General features: G+C 40.3%; 1 protein-coding gene and 1 long non-coding RNA gene across 7 annotated transcripts in view; one reads left to right on the forward strand and one right to left on the reverse strand.

Annotated features, from left to right (window-relative positions):
- Positions 1-20,933, forward strand: part of LOC121821326 (uncharacterized) — a 32,903-nt gene extending 11,970 nt beyond the window's left edge. The window contains exon 3 of the long non-coding RNA XR_006062075.2: positions 20,660-20,933. This is a non-coding gene — a long non-coding RNA (uncharacterized LOC121821326). The remainder of the gene's footprint in view (positions 1-20,659) is intronic.
- The window catches only part of Dnm3 (dynamin 3), a 495,138-nt gene that overhangs the window by 69,467 nt on the left and 400,331 nt on the right, over positions 1-25,340 (reverse strand). The gene's annotated exons all lie outside the window — the stretch shown is intronic.

The following is a 25,340-nucleotide window of genomic DNA, read 5'->3' on the forward strand; positions in this document are numbered from 1 at the left end:
TCAAAACCTTTAGTTCATAGTACATCATTATCCCTGGAAGATGAATGGATCATTTTTATTGATTAACATTTTAGTTAGTTAACTTCATAATGTGATTAGTACATGTGAATTTATTACTCAAAATAAAAGCCAGGACATTTCAAAATCACCTGATCCCAGTAGGTTGCCATCACATGGTACCATCCAGCAACTAACCTCCTCACTTCTCCCACCCGATATAACTATCAGTGGGGACAGTCGTCATTCCTCTACTTTCTGGACAGGTTTATTGTACTTATATGTAGTCTGAATAGTTTTAATTTCATAATAAAGATATGCTGTATGTTTTTTTACACTTGATAATTCACCTGTATTATTGAATGTACTGGAGTCACTTGTCTTGATAAGTCCAAGTACTATTGGATGTATTGGAGTTGACTCATTTGGAATACTATATCAAACTCCAGCATGCAAATGCTTATAATTTATTCATTCCACAATGGCAAATCAGGCCGCCATTGCTAGCTTTCCACCGTTATGACAGCCGTCCAGGGAACCGGTCCTAGCTCTTCTCTTCTCTGAGCACCGTCTTCCACTTCCTCTCTCATCTCCTGGAACACTGACTAAAAATGTGTTAGTTAGGTTGGTGCTTTCTTTGTAAGTTAATTCATTTAACCACAGTTTTTCTGTTTACTAATTTTTAAAAAAGATTTAAAATATTTATTATTGCTCCCCACCCCCACGTGTGTGTGGACGTGTTTGTGTTTGCCATAGTGCACACGTGGAAGTCAGAGGACAACTTTGTGGAGTCAGTTTCTTCTTCTACTATTATGTGTGCTCCAGGAATCGAACTCAGGACTCCAGGCTTTTGCACCAGACACTTTAACCTGCTGAGCCGCCTCACTGACTCTGGTTTACTAATTCTTTATTCAGCTGTGTTTTACTGACTTTACTGGCTCTCTTGATCGGATTTTTCACTTCTGTGACCGAACTTCATTTCTAGAAGTTACAATTTTCCAAATTTGCTTGATCTTCATTGCTTTTGCTGCTAAGCCTCTTTATTTTTATATATTAAGTGTTTTAATTTTATTTCTGTGATTGATATACCCACTATATCTTTAGAGGGCTGATTTCACAGACCATTGTTTCTTATATTCTCAGTGTGGCTCCTTTTTTTTTTTTTCCTTCTTACTTTGTTCCTTGTGATGTATTTTCTCTAGAACACTAGGTGAGAAAAGGCCTGGGTGGACCTTGAGGGTTTGGGTTGCTGTAGATATAACCAACCGTCTTATTAAAATAAGAAACATAGAACCAATGTAAAAGAGAAAGCCGAGAGGTCAGAGCTCAGAGCTAAAATCTTACCTCCTGCAGTGCTCCTACCTCCCCGAAATTTTAATAAGACGGTTGGTTACATCTACAGGTTGCTTCTTCTGGTTCTTCTGGAGGTACCACAAACCCAGGAGAATCGGATCTTTCACTGGATCTCATATAGACTAGGCTGGCCTCCAATTTGCTACATAGCTGGGGCTGACCTTGAACTCCTGACCTTCCTACCTCTCCCTCACAAGTGCTGAGATGACACACATGTGCCACCCTGCTCAGTTCATAATGAGGTTCTTGACTCACACACAGCATGAATCTGACCTTAAACTCAAATATTGGCTTAAAGGCGGACACTGCTATCCCCTTCCAGCTAATGCCACAGTTAACACAAGATAATTCTCTTGCCATGTCCTTGCGGATACTGTGTTTGTTTCTAACACATTCTTAAACCAAGGTGTAGCTTTTTTTTCAAGGGGCAGTGCTCGCAGTCTCTGTGGCACTGGAAGTATCCTGAAATTCATATCTAGTTCTAGGGATTCTTTTTAGCAACTATGATGGAGGGCTACTTCGTTCAACATTTTAATAATAACTATATGTGACAACCTATCAGGGCATCTGGTCTGCCACTCTGTTGAAAAGAAGAGCCCTATCTGTTCCCATTTAAAACTTCACTTTTTCGATACTTAATGCTCAGTCCTATATGCTGATCGTCTACCCTTGACAAAACGTAAAGGAGACAGATTTTTTATTTGCTTCAGTGCCTGCATAGTTCTTAGACTAAAAATCCCTTTGACAAGAGCATATGAGATCCAGTAGGGTTTTTGCTAACGTCTCCCTCTTCAGCCTCCTCCACACAACTTCACAAGCATCACACAACTACAGCCATGTCTCCCAGTTTAACCTGTGCACGCCCTTAGCTCATTATCGCTTAGACTAGTCCTGTGCTTGGTGTACATTCCCTTTGCATAAGCCCTTCTCCTGAGTTTCATATATACTCTTCAATGACATCTTACATTTCTTTACAGAGCACTTTCTAGACCTCAGCTTTGTTTGTACAGAAAACAATTAGGCATGTCTTAGTGCCTATTTCTAAGATGCATTTCCTGACATAATTATTATACAAGATGGTCTTACATGATGTTTTTATTCACCTTTTCTAGTACAATGGGAGGTAATTTCATGCATTATTTCCAGAATAAAACATAGTACTGGGTAAACAGAAGGTACTAACTAAATGTCTGTGTAATTAAATGAATCAAAGAGCACAACTGTACTTAAAAACTTAGCAATTTGGGGAGTAAGGGATGTGACTCAGTAAAGTCTTGCACAACATGATGACCTAAATTCCACCCCCAGTACCCATGTAAAAAATGGTGGGTGTGCTGGTGTGTGCCTGTAATCCCAGCCATGGGTAGTAGAGACAGGAGGATTCCCAGAGCTTGTTGATCAAGTTCTCTAGCAGAATTTAGGAGCTTCAGGTTCAGTGAGAGACCCTGTCTGATAAGGTGGAGAGAGACTGAGGCAGCTGTCCATCACGGATTTCTGGTACACACACACACACACACACACACACACACACACACACACACACACACAGCATAGGGTACAGACCCCTCATGGTAATCGTCCTCAATGTTTGAATCTTCAACCATTACTATTTTCAAGCAATTCTAGGCTATTTAGCCCGAGCTGAGTCTCGTCATAAAAACATTGAGAGAAGGAAACAAATTGCATAGATTCCATTTGGCAAACCCAGGGCTTACAGATCTGACTGTGGTTCAGCCTCTGGCGCCATCAGTTGGGCTCAGAATCAAAAGCTGTGGAAGCTGGTAATTAGCGAGGACTCTAGACCACTCGGTTGGCAATAGCAGGATTCTTATAGCCACTGGGAAAGTGGGTTCAGGATTCCTGTCTAAAACAACAGTGCTACCTCAGAATGGATGGCTGCAGTTATAGGGCCTTTCTCGTGAAGGGAAAACTGTAATATACATCTTGAGATACCTGTCAAGGTGTTAATATTTAAATTACCAAGCCTGGCTATTCCCGAGGACCACCTTTGTAGCCCCTCTTCAGTAGGATGAGACTGGAGAGTACCTTCTCTTCCACTCCTAGTGGTAAAAAGGACCTTGACCTAAGCGTTGCAACCACCAACGATTCTTGGCAAAAAAGGATACAATTTCCCTTCCATTAATTCCAACAGAGATTCAACCAAGGAGATGCACTTTGCCAGGGCAATGAAAATGTAATTATGTAAGTCACATTCAGAGAATGGAGTTCTTTGAATCTTGCCTGGCCAGGCTGTTTCATTTCTTAAACTTGAGTATTTAATGGAAAGAAATTGGCTACACCAAAGCTACTCGATTTGGCCTCAGACATGATCACTGACAGACGAAGGCGAAGAAGCTTGAAGAGAAGGGAAGATGAGATGATGGTGCTCCAAATTGACCAGCTGCAGGAAAGTTTATATTTAAATACACACGCGTGCACGCGCATAAACACACACACACACACACACGTACGTGTGCATGCAGGCACACAGTGAGTGACTCACAAGGAAAGAATTCTTAAGCATTCTTCAGGGAAGCTCAGTAAATAACATGTACCATAAAATGGAGATGGTGGTGTCTGTTTCTCTCGGCTGTTCCAGATCACATAATAAACTTGCGTGTGTGTGTGTGTGTGTGTGTGTGTGTGTGTGTGTGTGTGTGTGTGTGTGTTGAACACAATTATTCTCTCTGGGAACTCCCCAAACAGCAAGAACTACTGTGGTTTCCTTACGATTTTTGCAGAAAATTTTGTGTCTGGGACTTGCATGTGAAAGAAAAATCTTGGAAGGAATATGGAAAGAAGCCTGCTTCCTGTTAGAGCGCTGAGGAGTTTCTCAGTCTCTATGATTCTCTATGATTCTCAGCCTCTATGATTCGCACTGCACTCCATTTCTCTGAAAGTCAAAGCCACATATTAAAAGCAATGCTGGCTGGAGTTAATTCTTCCTGCCCTGTCCCCGGGAGAACCAACAGCTTTCAGCGTGTTCCACATGACACACAAGAGGAGTGAATGAAAAGTCTCCGCCTGCATCGCTTTACTGGAATATGGTGTAAATCATGCACTTTAAAGGCGATCTGGAGCCCTGTGCTTTTTAAATGTGGGGCGAAACTGACATAATCTATAACGGTTTCAGTTCTGCCCTTTTTAATTAATAAAAGCTTTTGGAATTCTGTTGTTTTTGGTCTCTAAGAACATCATGCAATGCTAAAAAAAAAAAAAAGTAAAAGCTGAGCATAATAAAAATCTGCTCTGATTAAAGAAAGCCTTGTTTTCAGGGAAGAGGGGCAGGCAGACTTTCATATTCCCCAGCCCCTGCCTAGAAAGCTTTGTCCAGGCACCGGGCGTCTAACCAGCATGCCTTTAGATTACTTTATGTTAAATAAAATTATGGTTAGTCCCAGAGGTGAAAGTCTGCCTGTGTATGAGGCTTCAAAGGCTATCCAGATTACTGGCTACACTCCCTTGCTGTGGGCAGGATTGATCTGTGATAAAACTGACCACTTTAAGTTATTACTTCATTACTACAGAGGGTTGGAGTTTTTCTCTCAGTGGATAAATGTATTTATAGGCTTCTTTAAGAATTATCCATTTTTGGCCGGGCGGTGGTGGCGCACGCCTTTAATCCCAGCACTTGGGAGGCAGAGGTAGGCGGATCTCTGTGAGTTCGAGGCCAGCCTGGGCTACAGAGTGAGTTCCAGGAAAGGCGCAAAGCTACATAGAGAAACCCTGTCTCGAAAAACCAAAAAAAATAAAAAAAAAAAAAATAAAAATAAAAAAAAAAAAAAAGAACAATTTAAAAAAAAAAAAAAAAAAAAAAAAAAAAAAAAAAGAATTATCCATTTTTAAATATCCTCTCCTCCCCCTAAAATTAAGATAGGAATAAAAAAAGAAATTTAATGGGGTAGAAAAGAATCAACTCCTATCTGAGACATTGCTTTCTAGATTTCTAATCAGTGACAGATAAAACAAGGTGCATCCCTACTTCCATAATAGGCTTATGTTCAATTTGTGTGTGTGTGTGTGTGTGTGTGTGTGTGTGTGTGTGTGCGCGCGTGCGTGCGTGTGTGTGTGTGTGTGTGTGTGTGTGTGTGTGCGCGCGTGCGTGCGTGTGTGTGTGTGTGTGTGTGTGTGTGTGTGTGTGTGTGTGTGTGTAGGTCAGAAGACTACTTTCAGGAGTCAGTTCTCTCCTTTCATTCTGTGGGTACTGGAATCAAGCTCAGGTCCTCAGCCTCAGGAGCAAGTGGCTTTACCCCCTGAGCCAACTTCTGGCCTTACATTTACATTTTCAACTATAGAAATGTTTCAGTGCACTGGTTTAGTGGGAGGAAACCATCCCAGAATCAATGAAAAAGGGGTAACATAATTTATTTCCCATTTTGTGTCACTTGCAGATTCACAGTGGGCTCTTGCTGCTGTTTGGATGTATGGCCCCCCAAAAGTCCATGTGCAAAGGCCTGGTCCCTGGGGCCAGAGGTTCTATGGACCTTTAAGAGATGGGGTCCAGTGGGAGGACCTTAAGGCTTTGGAGTAGGACCCTTGAAGGAGATTCCCTTCACCTCTCAGCCCCCGCCTCCATTTCCCACCCCTTCCTCTCTCCTTTCCCTTACTTTATGAATATTCCCTCTGATATATGTTCCCACCATTATTTTCTGCTGACCCAAGCAGAGGTCAAACCAATAGGCTTAAATCTTAGATTTGAACCCATAAACTATGAGCTAAGTAGTAAGCTTTTTCTCTTTATAAATTACCTCAGGTATTTCATTATAGTGATACGAAGCTCTCTGTACACTACTCCACGTTTGCTAGTGGCTGGTATCAGCACAAGCAGCCCAGCAGGTCTCCAGCAGGGGACCAATCAGGGAGACAGGAACAAAGAACAAAGGTGACAAGGTGGTTCTTCCCATATGAGGAGAAGCTGTCAACCCACAACGACAATACAGTCCCTGAAGGATATGTCCCAAGACCTGCTATGGATATCTGAAACCACAGGTTGTCTCAAATGCCATCTATGTGATCTTTTCCCAATACACACACACCTATGACATTAATTTATAACATATACAGTGAGAGGTTAATAGTAACTAATGATAAAAAGAATTATAACAATATACTATAATAAAATTATTTATAAAAGATATTTTCTACTTTTAGATTTTTTTCCCTGTAAATGTTTGGACCACAGTTGACAGGTAGGTCCAGTTGTAGGAAGCGAACCTGGAAAGGGGTTGAGGGAGCACTACAGAGACACGTGAACCCATATCTGCTTCCATCATTAACGCAATTCTCAGAAGATGGGGAAGGGGAGCATTCTTTCCATTTGTATCCTCTGTTCTTCCAGTCCTCCTTGGTTCAGGCCTTTACCACCTCTCTTTTGGATGAATAAACGTGTTCTGGCTCCCATTAAGTTTCTTCTTCATGCAGTTGCTAAACGAACAACCTAAAAGACTGCTCTGACCTCTCTTGGTTTTCTGGCGGCACTCTCTTTGCTGACTTGGTAATATGTGCCACCATACCTGTCCCAACGAGTCAGGTTTCATCCATTGGGATGCCTGCCCCATCCCCCTGAGCACCAGGCATTCCTCCTTCATGAGCTATGGAAACCCGAGTACATCTTTTAACACCTTCTCGTCTAAGTTTGTTGATAGCCCCTAAAAAAAAAAAGTAGCCAACTTAGTCATCACTGTATTCTTACATACAGTAGGCACTCCATAAAAGCTTGTCTAACTGAACTGATGAGGTTAGCAAGAAGTGATATAAAACAGAGCAAAGAGAAATGATGCACAGATAATACTAATTTCCAGATTTCCATATTCACCTATCAGAGATTGGGAGGTCCCCTGGGAATACCCAGGAAGCACTTTGGATCCTCCAATTGGGGGAAGGTTCAGAAATCTGCCAACCAATAATATGGCTGAGCACCACGTGTTTGCTGAATGGCTAAGTGCTTCAGTCTCTGATTACAACATGACAAAATCTAAATCAAAAGGCACCAGTCTGATGGAGTAGATGGAGTAGATCATCCCATTGACTCCCAGGCAGGTGACTGGCTCATGGTGTCAGCAGACATGAGTTTTCTAAAGTAATGTAAGCTGACATCAACGTCCTAACAGAATGGTAAAGAGCAATAAGAAACAAACAAGGCCACTTGGATACAAATGTTGAAGAACAGCATTCCCACAAGTCCCCTCCCCCACAGGCGGGTCAGCAAATGCACTGATGCAGTTCTTACAAAAGTCACACTGGAAGCTTAGCTAGACATGGGCTCTGACTTAATCCCGAAGACGAGAGAGCAACACTTTCAAAAGGAATGACTTAGTACACCAAACAAAACCAAATATGTCACAAACGCAGCTTCCCCTTGACTCTCCCTCAAAAGGAGTCAAAATTTATTTCCTATTTAGTAAAACAAAAGACAATAGACAGCATGGCCACACTTGGCATGATAGCAAGTATAGAAACTACCAATGAGAGAAAATGTGAAGATACCTTCTTAAAAAAGTTAATGTTATTCTATAGAATAATTATAAAATTCATAAGTGTGTTGGAAGAAAGAAAACCAGGACTATTCATCTGCATAGATTAGCTTTCTGCTTATTTATGTATATCAAGAGCAGATACAGTTCATTCTACATTTAAAACCATAATGAAGTACTGATTATACCTTAGGCTCCTCTGAAAAACGCCACACAAGTTTTCAGGGTTCATTAGCACAGAAGTACAAAGAGTTATGGTAATGGCATCTCTGAACAAAACAAACACAGAAAGGGTGAGCTGACAGGAGCTCCAGGGGCTGACCCAGTGGCCCAAGGATGCTCTGATCCTGTGCCATGAGAAAATGTACTGGACCTCCCTAGACCATCCTTTCAGCCTGGGAACAGCCAACCATCATTTTTAATGAGGAAACTTAAGTCTCTCCACAGTTAGTGTCCCAGCTGTGAACAGAACCCGTTCATAGGCTACTGAGCTACCAGCATGATGATCTGCTTGTTGCTCACAGCTGGCAGGGACTTTGGAGGGACACAGTTCAGACAACGAATTTCTGGTCAGTTGGGCTTGGCACAGTTCTTACCATCATATTTACTGAGAGCAGTAAAACAAAACAACAACAACAAAAAGGTTCAGATCCAAATGGCCTTGAAACCTTCCTCTATGCGGCAGAAGGCAACTTTTTGTAGCCTACTTTCTGGCTGCTGTCAGTACTTAGAATAGCAGTGTCATAGTTTGCTTCTTGCTGCTGTGGTAAACACCATGACCAAAAGCAACTTGTAGAAAAAAATGTTGATTTGGCTTATGTGTCCATAGTGCAGTCCATCACTGAGGGAAGTCAAGGCAGAGACTCAACAAGAACAGAGGCAGGCACCATGGAAGAAAGTTGCTTACTGATTTTTTCTCCATGACTTGCTAAGCTTGCTTTCCTATACAACCCAGGACTACCTGTCTGGTGTGGTACTGCCCACAGTGGGCTGGGCATCCCCATATTAATCATTAATCTAAAAAAATGCCCACAGATAGTGCCCACAGTCTAGTATGTGGAGCATTCCTCTTTCCAGGTAACTCTAGTTTGTGTCAAGTTGCCAAAAAGGAGCCAGCACAAGTAGTAAGAAAATTAGAATACACTTTTTTGGGGTGCATTTATGGTTTGTGTATGTGTGTTCATATGTGAGTATGGACGCATGCGGTGCCAGGATGTATCTATGTAAGTCAGAAGACAACTTTGGATATTGGTCCTCACCATTCATACCATGTTGTTTTGTTTTACGTGTGATCTCCAGGCCAATATTCTCATTTCTCTGCCTATCTCCTGGTAGTGCTATATTGTGATCACACACACACACACACACACACACACACACACACACACACACGCTGCTGCATTTAGCTTTATGTGGGTTAAGGATTTGAAATCTGGTCATCAGCATTGTACAACAAATACTTTACCCACAGAGCCATTACTTCTGTACCTATAATGTGCTTTTAAAAACAGAATAACAAATTTTAATATTGTTTATAGTTATTATAAATGTTTGAGGTTACCAGAGCAGCCTATTTAAGGTATATTACCTCTGGTGATATTCCAGTGAGCTCAAATTGAGAGGAGGTGGAAATACTCAGGACTCTATACTTTAGTTAGTAATGTGCACATAGTTCATGCAGGGCAAATGGACCTTGGGATAGCCTGAGCTAGAGACTCTGAGCATTTCCCACAGATCACTGACTCAACACAACAATGAGAGGCAGTGGCTTTCCAAAAAAAAAAAAAAAATGGTGCATGTGGGGTGTCATTTAGTCAAATAATTTTAGGATTATACTTTTTTTTTATTCTAGTGCCTCTTATTCTTTAACTGCTAATATGCCATGTTGTTCACTAGAAGGGATATACAGAACCCAGTGCAACCACGGTTATTGATTAAACTTCCCCCTTAAGTAGGTTTGAACACAATGTACTGTAAAGAGCTCAGGAAGATATAAAGGTAGAGAAGCACTGAAGTGGGAATGTGCAACTGTGTACGTGGGGATGGTAGGGTATTTGAGAACACTGTGCTTAAGGCAGGACAAAGGCACAGAAGCCAGAGCATGAGCCAGCCTGGATGGGAGAGCCAAGCTATTACTTGGCAACAGGAAGCCTCAATGATGCCCATCATGAGCTCTGGGTAAACAGCGCATTTGGAAGCAGGAGATATTTGGAGAATGGGGAGTCAGAGTAACTTTTTGGTCCAAAATCATGTATGGACTCTCAGAGAGCTTCAAATACATGAAAGTGTGTGTGCATGCATACACACACTCACACACATACAAACATACACACATGAAAAAATACTGAAGCAGCCAGTATTGCCTGAGAATTTACTTTGTTCCTGGCACTGTTTTACATATTTCACAAGCATCGCTCAGTTAAGGCTTTGTGAAGCAGATGTCATCTAGATTTATTTAATTCACGAGGAAAGGGACTCAGCATGAGTCACACCAAGTCACTGAGCTATTCAGTGGTAGAGCTAAGATTTGAGCTTGGATTGGCTACTTAAATCCACTAGTAGCCTGCTCAGAAGGGTTGGTAGGTGTTTTAATCAGTGTCCTATTTCTGTGGAGAGACACCATGATCGTGGCAACTCTTATAAAGGAAAACATTTAATTGGGGCTGCCTTACAGTTCAGAGATTCAGTCCGTTATCATTATGACAGGGAGCAAGGCGGCATGCAGGCAGATGTGGTGCTGGAGAGAAACTGAGAGTTTTACATCCTGATCTGCAGCCAGAAAGACAGACAGACACTTGGCCTGGCTTGAGCATTTGAAACTACAAAGCCCCATCCCCATAGTGACACACTTCCTTCAACAAGGCCACATCTACTCCAACAAGGCTATGCCTCCTAATGATACCATTCCCCATGAGCCTGTGATGGCCATTTAAATCAATCACAGTAGGTTTGCAGTCGAAGGAGACAAGCTGAGCAACAGAAACTTTTTTTTTTCATTTTTGAGAAAGACAAATGATTACACTGGCAAATATTAAATAATAAGATTTAAGAAAATAAGTCAATATACCCTACTGTTAGGTAAGACTGTAGGAAATTGGTTAGCTACAGCTCTAAGTAAAGGGATTTGTGACATAAATCAAACTTTTGTAATTAGTATTGTTACAGAAATTATGCTATATAAATTATATATATAATATGTAATTTAAAAAGCCCCATAATTACTGTTCACTTTGAAATTTTCTACTTCTATATGTATAATCTAAGGAAATAATTAGAAATGTAGGTGAGGAGCTATGTACAAAGTTGTTCATTTTAAATTTGAATGTGGTAATAAATTAGAAATTGAACACACATGAGTTCGAGAACTCAGAACTTAAAGCTTCCTCTAGATTAAGTCCTGACATTTTCACTTATTTGATATAAGACCTTTGACTAATTTACTAACCACATTGAGGCTAAGGGTCTTCCCGTCTGAAAGGAGAGACTGATGTTACCTTACACTAGGCATTGCCTTCAGCAGACTTTTGGAATTTTAGGAAGGATAAGTCTTGGCTGTGTGGAGGTAGCTATCCTGTGCTTACAGGATGGCCAGCAGGGGCTCTGGGCTATGTCCACTAGAATAATGCCACCAGTTGTGTTGTGACAATTAACTATGTGTCCACACACTGCCAAATATACCCAGCAGACAATCACTCCTTTATAGTAGCATTGGGAATTGATTTAAGTTGAAGATACTCAGGGGCAAAAAGAAACATTTTTTTAATGTCCTTCAAAAAGGACATGTATATATCTATGCATGTTTCTTCTCTACAAAAATATATTTTTTTTTATGTAGAAAAGTCAGTAGCTGAAGAGAATAAATGTTCAGGAGTATGAAAGTAAAATAAAACAAGCAAACAACAACAAAACAAACAAACTAAAACAATGTTAAAGCATAACCCGAAAGACAGGCTGAAGAGATGGGCTGGGCAAAGGGAGCATCATCCCAGAGCCAGGAATACAGAGGGGAAGGGCGAACGAAGAAACAAAGCGACTCTGAAGATTTCCCTCCACAGGATATAATGTTGTTATCCCTGTTTTAGAAAACAATGACAACCAACACACACACACACACACACACACACACGCACACGCACACGCACACGCACACGCACACGCACACGTGCACACACACACACGGAATTTCTTATTCCCACGCTATACAATATATAGACTGAACTAAGAATAAAATGTAATCAGATTTAAGTTCTATGTGCTGAAAACAAAAAAACTAGTAACTTACATTGTATTATGACTATCCATGAAGAATAATGTATTTTTAATATTCTATAAATGAAAAACTTTTCATGTGCATCAGACAACTGGCCTGAGTAATTTCAAGGGAATCAATCATGTTGACCAGGCAAATGTTGGCTTTTTTGTCCTGCCTCAGTATCCCTACTTCTCCTTTCTGACCCCTCCCCCTAACCTTTCTCCTTCATGTTACCACCCAAAACCATCATCTCTGGACTATGTCCAGATCCATAATTCCCAACTCATTTTCCCATTATTTACATTAATTCATTAGATTTTTCACAAATATTCCTATTATATCCCAAGTCCTATGTATATAATAAGTTAACAGGACCAGAGGGGGCAAGGCTTGTCTTACTAGAGTATGAAGGACCGTTAAGAAGACATACACAGACAAGCCAACCCATAAATATTAGCAGCTTGTAGAACAACACACAAATTACTAGCATAGAAAATCCTGTTTTGATCTAAATCTAATACCCATCATTCCCCAACTGGCCCTCAAAATTTAAACACTGCCTTTTTGCTGTGTGGGAGGCCTTCCTACTTGTTAGGCAGTTATAATACACTGTCTTTATTAATGACCTGTTCCTGAACCACGGCTTCCATTTTATACATCCATGCTGACCACTTGTAGCCTATAAATCTATAATGGTATGAATTTTATACTTGTTTCACTTCTGTAGCCCATCATAATCATAATCCTTTCGGCACTTTGCATGGATTGGAAATGTAAAAGTATTAATAGCCTTCACAAGGCTTGGCTGCTGTAACAGACTTAAGGAATTCTGTTACATTTGAAGGAAATTAAAATATAAAGGCTTTACTTCTGGGCTTGAAAAGTTGGCTTCTGGTTAGGCTAAGCAAATCTATATAGATGGCTTTATCTGTGGGCCCTGTCTCAATTGTCTGGGCTACATTAAAGAGACAAATAAATGATTGGCAAATAATACATTCCTTATCATAGCAAAGAAAGTTGTCTGTCTGATGATCCATGAGTCCAGCGGCTAAGCCACATGGAAAGTGAAGAATGATGATGCTATAGTTGGGAAATTAAAAAATGTTTTCTTGATAAAGATTTCAATGTCAGTTGCTGCTTATTGAGTCTGTTTTATAACATGTTCTAATACTCAAATATAGAAAATTCTTAATGATTAGTTCCTATTTTCATGGAATAGCAATTTTAAAGTACGCTTTTAGTGGAAGCACATAAATGTTACCCAAATTTACAAAAAACTTCTTTTCCCCTCATTTAATAGAAGACATATGTTCATAAAAAGTGTTGGTAAAGGAAGTTCCTTGCAACATTCATAGACCTTGACCCTATGATCCTCGCTCAAGTATGTAAGCCTGAGTAGGAAATTCTGTATGGTTAATGTCATACTTTCCAAGACGAACTAACCACACAAAGGGTGGGCTGTGGGGTGGGGAGGGGGCTCGTTAGTAACAGGCCCGCTTTGCAAGCAAGAAAACTTGAGTTCAGACCCGCAACACCCATGTGAAACGATGACAGCTTTGGTGTCCCAGCTAAGGGAGAGGTGTGGAAACGGGTGGAACCCAGGAGCTGCTGGCCAGCCAGTCTAGCCTACCTGCGAGCCTTAGGTTCAGCGGAAGGCTCTGTCTCAAAAGTGAGGTGGAGAGAGACTGAGGAGGACACCTAACATTGACTGCTGGCCTTCACAGGTGTGCACAGCTGCAAACATGAACACACCACATACACTGTGCACATACACACTTAAGAAGAAAAAAGGAGGTGTACTCTCATATGAAACCGCACCACTGAAGCATGATGGCCAGTGTGGGCTGCAGTCAGGGGGTGGAGTCTGAACAGACTACAGTTCTTTTTACCAGTCCTACAGGAACTCATCCAGAAATTCAGCCATGAAATGGCTTCCTGATAATCCTCAGGATGGGGAGCCGGGAGCTTTGAACCCTGGAATCTGAGGATTTGAAACAATAACACTATTGAGATCCAAGGCAGGGAGGAGATGTAACCTTTCAGATTCACAAAGGGGTCTTTCACTGCCTGTCAGTGAGGAGAATAACGTGTCTGCACAGGCAGAATCAAGGCCTGCGGCCTGCATAATTATTGACAAGTATTTGTAATCAGCAGGATTCCACGCTGGTGTCAAGTCTGCAGCCTCAGATACACTTTTACTTTTATCTCAGTGTCTATTTCATTTCCACAATCATCTTTGACTTCCCCAAGACAGCCTATTTTCTTAAGAACTTTAATTCTTACGTTATGTTTTCCTTCCCGGATATTCAGTTTAAAAAAAATTTTTTTTTTTGTTTCTTCTCACCAGCTTCCATTTAAACAACACCCTTTACATTTGTTTATACATTTTAAAATTCTTTTCTTAAAAAGTTGTGCAAAAGACAGGCCGGGCAATGGTGGCGCATGCCTTTAATCCCAGCACTTGGAGGCAGAGCCAGGCAGATCTCTGTGAGTTCCAGGCTACCCTGGGCTACAGAGTGAGTTCCAGGAAAGGCAGAAAGCTACACAGAGAAACCCTGTCTCGAAAAACCAAAAAGTTGTGCAAAAGACAGTAATGATAGGAAAATGAGGAAGTAACAGAGCAAACATTGAAAGGGCAGAGAATATTAACCCTAATGGAATAGCTCCCCACATTTCTATATGCAAATGCATTCAACCCCTCAAAAGATTTCTAAGCAAAAGTGGGGTAATGTTCTTCAGGATGAGCACATTTTCTTCTCTTACTTCTTGTGAAAATTCCCATTTTTCATATACACATTCATTTTAGTTTACTTCCCAGAGTTTTATGTAACCAATCATACGCATACATTTTAATTTACTTCCTAGCGTTTTATGTAACCAATTCTCTTCCAGGGACACTGGTTTTCTTCTAAACACTGGTAATTATGCAGAATGCTTCAAAAGATTTTCAAACAAATTCTTTGGGATAAATATTGAAAAATTCATAAAAATAAATGTTTAAGAGGGGAATAGCTGGGCTCCAGGGTCCAACCTCTAAGCCCTGCATTTAACATGCATCACCAGCCTGGCTTCCAGGCAGACTATCCCGTCAACCACTGGAAGGACTCTAAGCTTCTTGCTTCCTTACTGCCTGTCAAGACCATTTGTCTCGAATAGGGTTATCATTACTGTGGTGAAACACCATGACTAAAAGCAAGTTGGAGAGGAAAGGGTTTATTTGGCTTACTCTTCCACATTGTAGTTTCCCACTGAAGGAAATCTGAGCAGGAACTCAAACAGGACAGGAACCTGGAGGCAGGAGCTGAGCTGATACAGAGGCCATGGCGGAGAGCTGCTTACTGGCTTGTTTCACATGGCTAGCTCAGTCTGCTTTCTTATAGAACCCAGGACCACCAGCCCAGGGATGATACCACCCACAATGGCCTGCCCACCCCCATCAATCACTAACTAGGAAAATGCCCTCCAGGTCTGTCTACAACCAGATCCTATGGAGGCATTTTCTCAGTTGAAGCTCTCTCTTCCCCAGAGACTTGTGTCAGTTGAGATAAAGCTAGCCAGTATACCGTTCCTTTCAGTATCTCCAAATCTGAAAGCTTGGTGATGATACCTGGTTATTTAAACTCAAGATTCCTGCTTGAAAAGGGTTGTTTGGACCCTATATATAGTGGTGGTTTTATTATTGGTCCTAAGTGAATATTTGGTTGATTTGCCTACATTTCCTTTTTCCTAGTTAGTAGGGTTTTTATTATTAAAATTATTCTCTTTATTTTTAAAATAAATTGAATAGAAATAATTCTACTTTCAGGATATTTAACTTTCACATATGCTACAAATATTTTACTAATTGCTTTTTTGCCTTTTAATTATCTTTTTCCTATTTTTATACATGTATACATATAAGCTCTTATACTTTTATTATTTCCAAGTTTATTATTCTTTGCTTTATATGACCTTACTTCCTTTCCAAAGTTGTTTCTTTTTTAAAACTCGTATTTGTTTGTTTGAGTGCTTTGCTTACATGTATGTCTGTGTACCATATGCATACCTGGTGCCTGCAGAGGTCAGAAGAGAGGGTGACATCCTCTGGAAGTTATGGACAGTTGTGAACTGCCACTTGGGTGCTGGGAATTGAACCTGGAACCTATGGAAGAATAGCCAGTGCTCTTAACCACTGAGCCCTCTCTCCACCCTCTATTTCCTGAAGGTTGCTCACCTTTATTAAAAGTAACATTTCCACGTAAACTGGCTTTTTCTCTTCCTAGGGCAATGGTTACATCTATGATATTTCCTGCCTAGAGTTTTCATTCCTGTTACATTTCAAATAGTGTTAAGATAAGTACTCATCTCTGTTTAGAAACATTTTGGTGTATATTTTCTCATGTAAATAAATAGATGTTTTACACTTAAAATCTGGTAGGCAGTTGTACCTCATCTTATTGTACTTTACTAGTCTTAAAAATATTGGACATCTTAAAAATCGAAGGTTTGAGACAACCTTGTATTAATCTAGTCTTTGGCTTCATTAATTCCAGAGTTCAGATAATTGCTACCATTTTTAGCAAAAAGTGTTTTTTAAATTAAGTTAAAATTTTGAAATTAAAAAATTTAAGTTAATTAAAAATGACTTATTTGTATGTGTGGGTACCTGCTTGTCCATATGTATCACATGTCTGCATGTGCTCTGGGGGGTCAGAAAAGGATGTCAGATCCCCTGGAAGTGGAGTTCAGGTAATTGTGAGTTTCTAATGGGTGCTGGGAACTGATCCTTGGCTCTCTACAAAAGCAGCAAGTGCTCTTAACCATGAAGTCATCTTTCCAGCCCCAGTTTATACTGTCTGCACAGAATGCTATTACATAACTAAAAGACTATAGTAAATGTGAATTTTGTATGTACTGGCAAACCAAAAATCTGTGTAACCCTCCATATTGTGTGTATGTTTTATTGCAGTGGTTGGGACCTGAACCTGTAATATTTCTGAAGAATACCTTTCATGTCTAGTGTTTTATTAGATAGACAGCATCTATACATCTTAGGACAGTCTCCCTTTATCCAAAGGGGATTTTTTTTTTCAGGAATTTCAGTGAATAGATAGTACTAACCTCTATGCATATGTTTTCCCTAATGCATATAGACCCAGGATAAATTTTATCAAATGCACACAGTGGGAGATTAACAAACTAATAAGAGAATAGAATATAACAAAATACTGTAATAACAGTTATGTAAGGTGGTCTCTCACAGCATCTTATTGTGCCTTTGCCTTTACACTTGTGAATGTCTGGAGGCCAGAGGACAACATCAGCTGTCATCCTCAGAAATACTGTCCTCCTTTTGAGACGGGATCTTTCACTGGCTTGGAACTCATCAACTGGGTCAGGCTGGTTGGCCAACAAGCTCCAGGGAACCCCCTGTCTCCTTCCTAACACTTTGAATTACTTCCATGCCTGGGCCTTCCTTTGGATTTGGGGATAAAATTCAGGTCCTCATGCTTATGTGACAGGCACCTTACCAACTGAGCCATCTCCCCAGACCAACCTTTCTACTTAAATGAAGCATTTTATAACTTTTCTTTGGCATGCCTGATTGTCATTCTTATACTTGGACACACTGCAATATCATGACAGTTAACCTGATGGGATGGCTACAAAGTAACTAATGGGAAGTCAGCATATACAGTGTGGATACGTTGGATAAAGGAGTGACTTATGTACCAGGTAGGACAGTGTGGTGTTTTATCTCTGTTTTATCATGCTACATAGAGGTAATTATTTCTAGAATCTTACACTTAATATTTTTAGATTGCTATTGCCACAGGTAACTGAAATTGAAGATAATGAGGGACTGAATTATATATATTTTGAATCAAAATTATTTCTTATACCAATTGCATCCCTTTTTATTTTCCTTTTTGTCCAGAGGATGAGCAATGACCAGGAAAGGTTCTAAACTCTCACTACCATAGTGGCTACTGTGTGGTTATTGCATAATTTGATAACTTCACTAAGGTAAATCAGCCAGAGTTATAAATCTACTTTCTAGTTCCAAAAGAAAGCTCTTCACAATGTTACCTTCAAAATCATAGCCAATGATAACATGCTTTTAAAATAGGCATAAAGAACTGCATTTGGGCCCAGCACTCAGGAGGCAGGGCCAGGCAGATCTCTGTGAGTTCAAGGCTAGCCTGGTCTACAGAGTGAGATCCAGGACAGGCACCAAGCTACACAGAGAAACCCTGTCTCAAAAAACAAAAACAAAAACAAAACAAAACAGAAAAACAAAACAAAAAAAAAAAGTAAAAGAACTGCATTTTGGATGGAGATGTAGCTAGTTGGCTCAACACTTGCCTAACACATCAAGGCCCTGGGATAAATTCCCTGTGTTTACAAGGGGAAAAAATGAGATGATTTTATGTTCCGAGAAGGGTTAAAGCATCCCACTTAAAAGCTACTATGAATCATATAAAAGATGTCTGTAGCAGTATGAGAGAAGATATGTCAAAAGAGCTCTGATGTCTGAAACATGAGTTCTCATTCACTAGAGAGAAGTCATTTCATCTTGATCAGAGAAAATGAAAATATATTAATAAACACTACTGACCCTTCAGAAGCCCCATTCCATCACCTATGACCTTGTTTCTGAGCCACATATCCAGTCTCACATAACTCTAGAGTCTAGTTGGCAAGATCAATACATTCAGAAAAATAGAAAATCTAAATCACTTCTCAAAATGTTCTACTCCCAACTGACTGTCTTCTCCAACTGGTTATGATTAAAGTCAGTGGGCTCAAAATCTAGGCATCAATAATTTTCTTTTAATGTCATTTTGGCAAAGGAAAACCAAAGGTTTTATGGTGTTGCAGTGATTTGAGAAATGGGGTGTTTTCATAGTCACATGGAATTGGAGTAACCCTTAGAGGCCAGTGTGTTTTCAACCCTTCCTTTTAACTTTCATGCTATTCCTATTAATTTATGCATAAAGTTAGTCAACCAGACAGGGACTCTCTGGAAATCCAAAGAAAATATATTATCATGCTCCTCCAAGAAAAGTGTGGAAAATCATATACATTACTTAAAAAAATAATCCTAATGGAGTCAGCCATTCCCATAACTGCTTAGAGTTTTCTTTTGGTCATGAATTTCAAATATTCAAGAGGGATGTATTGCACAACACCATCCTTTTGGTTCCTTCAATCAACCAATGTCATGACACAAGTTATCAATAAGGCCCTGCCCGGCCAGGTGGATGGAGTATTCAATGGCTACAATGGTCTCTCACACATGGTAGAAACAACAACAACAGGGAGTAAAGTTCTATCATAAGATGGTAAAACGAACCAGTACAGATTCAACATCTGTGCTCTTCAATATCCATCTTGGTGCCATTTGTTTGGCAAAGTCTATCATGGAGAGTGACTGGTAGACATCAGAGGATCACCATTTGGTAATAATAATTAAATTACCATTTGGTGATAATAAGTAACCACGTTTCCCACAGACAGGAGCTGGCCAAGTCCACTAGTCTTGCTGAGAGCATTCAGGAATCACCAAAGTATTCTTAAATGGTGGAAAGCAGGTGCTTGGATAGGACTTTCTTTTCTTGTACACCAAGGCCCTTTGTCATGTATGAAGTTACTGTATTTCACAGTACTAGAGCACAATACAGATATTGCAAAGTTATAATACTGATTTTGAATATACTATTCAATTGCTCCTTTTCAAATGAAATATAGTCAATCTTACACTTCTCCTGGGGAAGTATGAGACTTCTTTAGTTTAAAAAGACTGAAGTTAGATAAAGTTAATACATTTTTCATTTAAAGGGTAATAAAAGAAACTTTTTTCTATAATGTAAAACTTTTAGAAGCATTGATATTGGGATCCAGGATTCTCTATGTTTTCATTTGTGTTTCTGTACCAACATCATTAAGAAATCAGACACTCATTGTTATATTTTATTTCATGCATTTTAGGGTTTTTTTCCTACTTTGAATTTGCCAAATTTAACAAGAACATTTAATTAAACTCTTTGATAAAGAAATAAAACTTAAAGTTTACTAAATCTCTGGAAATGTCCCTTTAGAGAAGACATTAAATTATGTCATATTAAATGGCTTCTCTCTTGGACCAAGCATGAGATGAATTTTCCCCTGAAGACCTCAGGTTTGCAGATGGTATTTGTATTAACAAACAAATTGCACAGAAACAAAATAAGTTCTCTGAAACTGTTGCACATTCTATGTGCTGTTTATTCACATTCTCAAAACTGACTCATGTCCTGGATTCTGGCCTTCCTAATGAAGACATGGACTTCTGTGGTCACGGGCAGCTTGTCTAAGGGAAAGAGAGACTCTACCATGAGCAATTTAGAATATCGCTATGCCAACAGATAAACATTTTCCAAAGGAAAAATAAGTAATACTTACAAAAGAAAATTTCCCCAGAATAACAGTGATTTTCTTACAAAAGGAAAATTACCATTTTTTTTAGGAGCAATAGCAATTGCTGTTCAAAGAGGAATGTACGTGTCAGTGTTTTGTCCTATCGTGTGTCCGTAATGTAAGTCTATACGTGTTTCTCTCGTAGGAACTGCTGCTCTACATATGAAGCATGGAGGATGAGCTCCCAAACTCTCAGCATGATCTAAAGATGGACAGAGCAAGCCTGTCACTGAGAAAATGAGCATCAGGGTTGCTCTGGATTATATGTGGGCGTGGGCATGGGTATGTGCTACACTTACTGCATACAGGGAGACGAGTCCACTGTGCTCATCTAAAGACATGTTTATTCAACAGAGTTTGCTTCCCTTGAGATCTGGTTAACATCCTGAATAATAAAATGTCATGTGCTCGGTAAACAATTAGCCTTCTCCAATCTGAAATGAGCCATACTTTACAGCTGGCTCTTGTATAGGGCAGGTATGTAGCCGTAGGGACGACTCTGAACAATCATTCCAGCATGAGAGGGTAAAAAAGAATCTCATGTTGTCCTTTTGAAGACTCCAGATCTATACTCTGGAGACAGCAGAGCTTGCATGCAGTGTTTTCCATTTACACTGAAATCCTAAGCTACAGGGAAATAGCATACAGATGTGCTGTTTGGGATTGGAGGAGATGCTTTCATGCCAGAGCCTACAGTCAGGAATACGATCCCATTTTAGAAGTACTAGCATTGTATTTTTCACAAACTATCACTTATGCATAAATGTAAACAATTAAAAATAAGGCATGGGGTAATAAATATTATCTCCAAAGTATCCATTCTTCAGTTACAAATCAAAACAATGAGCACTTGTATTTCTGAGAGCCTCCAACCAATGTCACCTTCAACCAGCAAATGAAAATCCTCCACACTACCATACCAGATGTTCATGGTGTAGATAGATGGTGACTCTGGAGGCCCTGAGACCCCATAGGGCCGTCAGGCCTATTCTAGAAGGTTTAATGAGCAATAGTTTACAATTTTTGAGGTGTGTGTATGTGTGTAGGACTAGGTATATGTGCATGTGAAAGTCCAATGACAAGTTTGGATAGAATTCCTCAAGTGCCATCCATTTTAGTTTGGGACAGAGCCTCCTGTTGGCCTATTCTCAACAAGTAAGCTAGGCCCCTTCCTTGCCAGAAAGTCCCAGGGAGCTGCCCGTCTCCATGTCCCTAGTGTGGAATTACAAGTATGCTCCACCATGTCCAACTTTTTACATGGGTGCTGGGGATTGAATTCAGGTCTTTGTGCTTGCGTGGCAGACGCTTTACTGGCCGAGCTGTTCTCCTCCAGCCCCAATTTTTAAATTTTAATCACTACTTGCATTTAATGAGTTGAAAAATCAGTAAACTGTATCCACTGTAGCTTTTATGATCCAGAAGAGCTTGCTGAAGCTAGACACGACAAATGAGTGACTCTTGCCACAGGATTTTTTTTTTTTCTGGAGTATGTCTGTGTATAATTTTATCAACACGTAAGCCATCCATGAGCTCCCAGAGAAAGAGACAAATCATGAATGCTTCTCCTGTAGGAAGAGTTAGTGCCACCCCCAGCATCCGTAGCTGGCTCTCTATTAGTGTACCCACAATTAATCCGGGGTGTGGGTGACTTTCAAAGTGCTCAGGTTGTTTGCTGGTTGTTTTGTTTTCAGATAACAACACACGACATTCTAGATAGAGATTCAATGTTATGCAAATAATCAAGATAGATACTTAGCAGTTCAAGAACCCATAAGAATTAAAACATGGGTTTCACATCTTGTCCAAATATTTGTCACTAAGTACTGCAGTATTGGCTAGAAATACTATCTTTCATTTTTGTGGGAAAAGCCTTTAATATATTTTTTTTAAAGTTACCTGCTTTTTCCCCCTAAAGTGTTCTATAAATAATGCAGTGCACTTCTTTCCTTCTTCACAAATGCTGATCTCCTACATTTCTGGCAATATTTTAACTTTATTAAATATTATTGCCTGGGTCATGAGCAGTTATATCAGTGTATAAATTTATGAAGTGACACATTTTTTAGTGCCACCCATCTATGTCAATTTACTCCATAATAACACATTCCATCAAATTAAACTGCAAAATATCTCCCACATTTGTTTTACATTCTATACATATGGCTTATGAATAGCAAAATTTTGATGAATTCCAGCTGCTTTAAATATGCAGGCCAACTCTTATATAACAGATTCTTTTCAATTCTTATTGTATTCACTGAGGCCCATTTTAAGTGGGCCACCTGGTAGAATAAAGAACCAATGTATGAAGGAAAACCCAGCAAAATAAAACAAAAACCACTCTGCCTAACTTAAGGCCACTTTCTCCATCTATATTGCTCTTATGTTTCTAAATAAGAGGGAAATAACCCTAATCTTTTGGAAAAGGTACATTAAAATTTAACCAAGTTAGCAACTCTACAAAGCACCAGTTGCTCATTTATCTATTGTAATAAGATCATTAAAATAACTTGCACCATTCTCGTGTGCTGCCCATTTTCATCAACATATAACGCACAGTTTGGCCTCCTTGCCCGATCGGCACATTCTTCCCACTTCCATGCAGCTGGAATTCATCAAGGATGTAGGAGCCAAGTCAAATGTTGACCCCACCCTCCTCCATCCATTTCAAGGCACCTTCAAAGCCAGTGCATGGATCTAGTTCAGTTTTGCCAACAAAGCCTGCTATACTGCTATTTAAGACTTCAGTTTGGGGGTTTTATAACTGCATATTAACATGCACACTTTGATTTGGGGTCAAAAACTTCAGTTGTCCTGAGTTTTATCAGGCGAGCCATACCCTTTTGTGACAAATCCTCCTCATTCAACCTTTTTGCCTTTGCTCTCGGAGTTGGCCTCTGTCTTTTGAGCAAGCTCTCTGACATGCCCCATAACCAGCTCTGAAAACACATTGTTATTTCCTTTCCAAAAGGTCAAACAGAGCAGCCGCTGTAGCCATCCACACACATTGCCCCCGACATTTGCATGCCCCATATAATCCCTGTACGACAACAGAAGGTGGCCATTCCAACGTGCACAGAACCACTCTTGTCAAGACACATGCAGTAGTGGGGGCTGGGGAGACAGCAGAGCTCCAAGAGGGCAGAGAACTTACTTTGTTGCTTCCCTGTGCATGCAGCCACAAGGAAGGAAAAAGAGAGAGAGAGAGAGAAATATGTTAAACACAGGTTTAGTTTAAAATTACGAAGTTTTTCTTGCTAGATCAGAATTCAAATGAATAAGTGACCTCCTCGCTGACATGCCATTGTTGTATATCCAGAGCTCACGCACAAGTCAAAGAATCTACGAAGGGTAAGTGAAATCATGAGTTAACAAGAGCAGAGCCTCCCCCGCCCTGTACTCAGAAAACTTGGGGTATGGGAACCAAGCCAGAAAGAATTGGTTTGAATCGGTAATAAGTGAACCGCTAGCATAAAAGGCAGAGAAGTTAGCGTGCTTGCTGGCCTGCCTTTCCTGACAGCCCCTCCTCCAACAGGCCGAGCAGTGGAAAATTTCATCAGCCAGTACGTTTTTTGAACAAGCACTGCATCCTTGGTTTCAAAGAAGGTGGAATTAAAATTAAAAAAAAAAAAGAAAAAAAAAGGGAAGCAAGTGTTGAGGAAAGGAGTGGGTGGTTTGGGGTAACGGAGGAAGCAGAGCAAGTTACAGCCTCCGTCTGGGCCATTCCATTCTTTGGTAAGTTACGAGTTTGTGTCTTGGGTTGGCATGGGAAGTCAAGACTGTATAGCAGGGCCCCAGCCAACATAAACACGAGTCCTCATTCAATAAAATGGATCTGGAAAGGTTAGTCACAGAAATGTAGACATTTCTAAAAGCAACAACTGTGTGTGGAGACAGAGCAGCCAGTGGCGAGTGGCAGCCAATGACTCTCCTGTTGCAAACTGAAGCTGTGAGCGTATGATTTACATCAAACAATTTAACTCACATATGGCCTAAAAAAATAAAACGGTGATTCATGACTCCCAGAGCAGCCCGAGTCCTCGCAAGGTCAGATCCTGTGGGGGAGACGTGATGGGATGTGAGCCTGGAACAGATCTGAGCTCTCCTCTCAGGGGTCGAGAAAAAAATGTCTCACTGAGATGTGAGGTTGCAGAGAGCTATGAGAGAAGTGTGTGGATCAGAGGGGAAGACTGGGAACAGGAATGGACCAGCTTAGAGACCTGGCATTTCCATTTAGGTTGAGGATGTGAAGGGGGAAAAATACACAAAGAAATATTCTGGGAGAGTGGGAAGGCAATGATCCGGGAGAGGCTTTCCTTGAGCTCGGTGCCAGGTGGTGACCTTAAGGAAACCATCTCTTCCAGGGATCACTGCAGCCGTCATATTTAACAAGGAAAATATAAAGGCACTGATAAAATCATGTAGAGAAGTTTCTTAAGCATTGTGGGTTGCCACAGTACAGTTATTAACACACCAACTTATCAGACACATAAATAATGACAAGAATGAATGAAGGAAAAAAGTAAACACAACAAAGCCCGAAGGAATCCTTCCTGAAGATGATGCCAACTTTTCAAAAAGGCAGTAAGGCCCCACTGGGAATTTTACTACAAGTAGAAGACTGTTTTAGAGAATAATAGGACCCTGGCTCCCCTAAGAAGAGCACTATTGCTGAAAATACCTCAGACAGATGGAGTTTATTGCATTCCACAGCAGAGCAGCTTTTGATCTAGCAAACTGGTTTCAGGAATTCAACCAAGTATTCCTACACACTAGGGAATGACTAGCTTCCCCACTCAGTGGCAGATGGCTCAACGTGTAGCAGC

The sequence above is a fragment of the Peromyscus maniculatus genome, chromosome 11, assembly GCF_049852395.1.
Source record: "Peromyscus maniculatus bairdii isolate BWxNUB_F1_BW_parent chromosome 11, HU_Pman_BW_mat_3.1, whole genome shotgun sequence".
Classification (NCBI taxonomy): domain Eukaryota; kingdom Metazoa; phylum Chordata; class Mammalia; order Rodentia; family Cricetidae; genus Peromyscus; species Peromyscus maniculatus.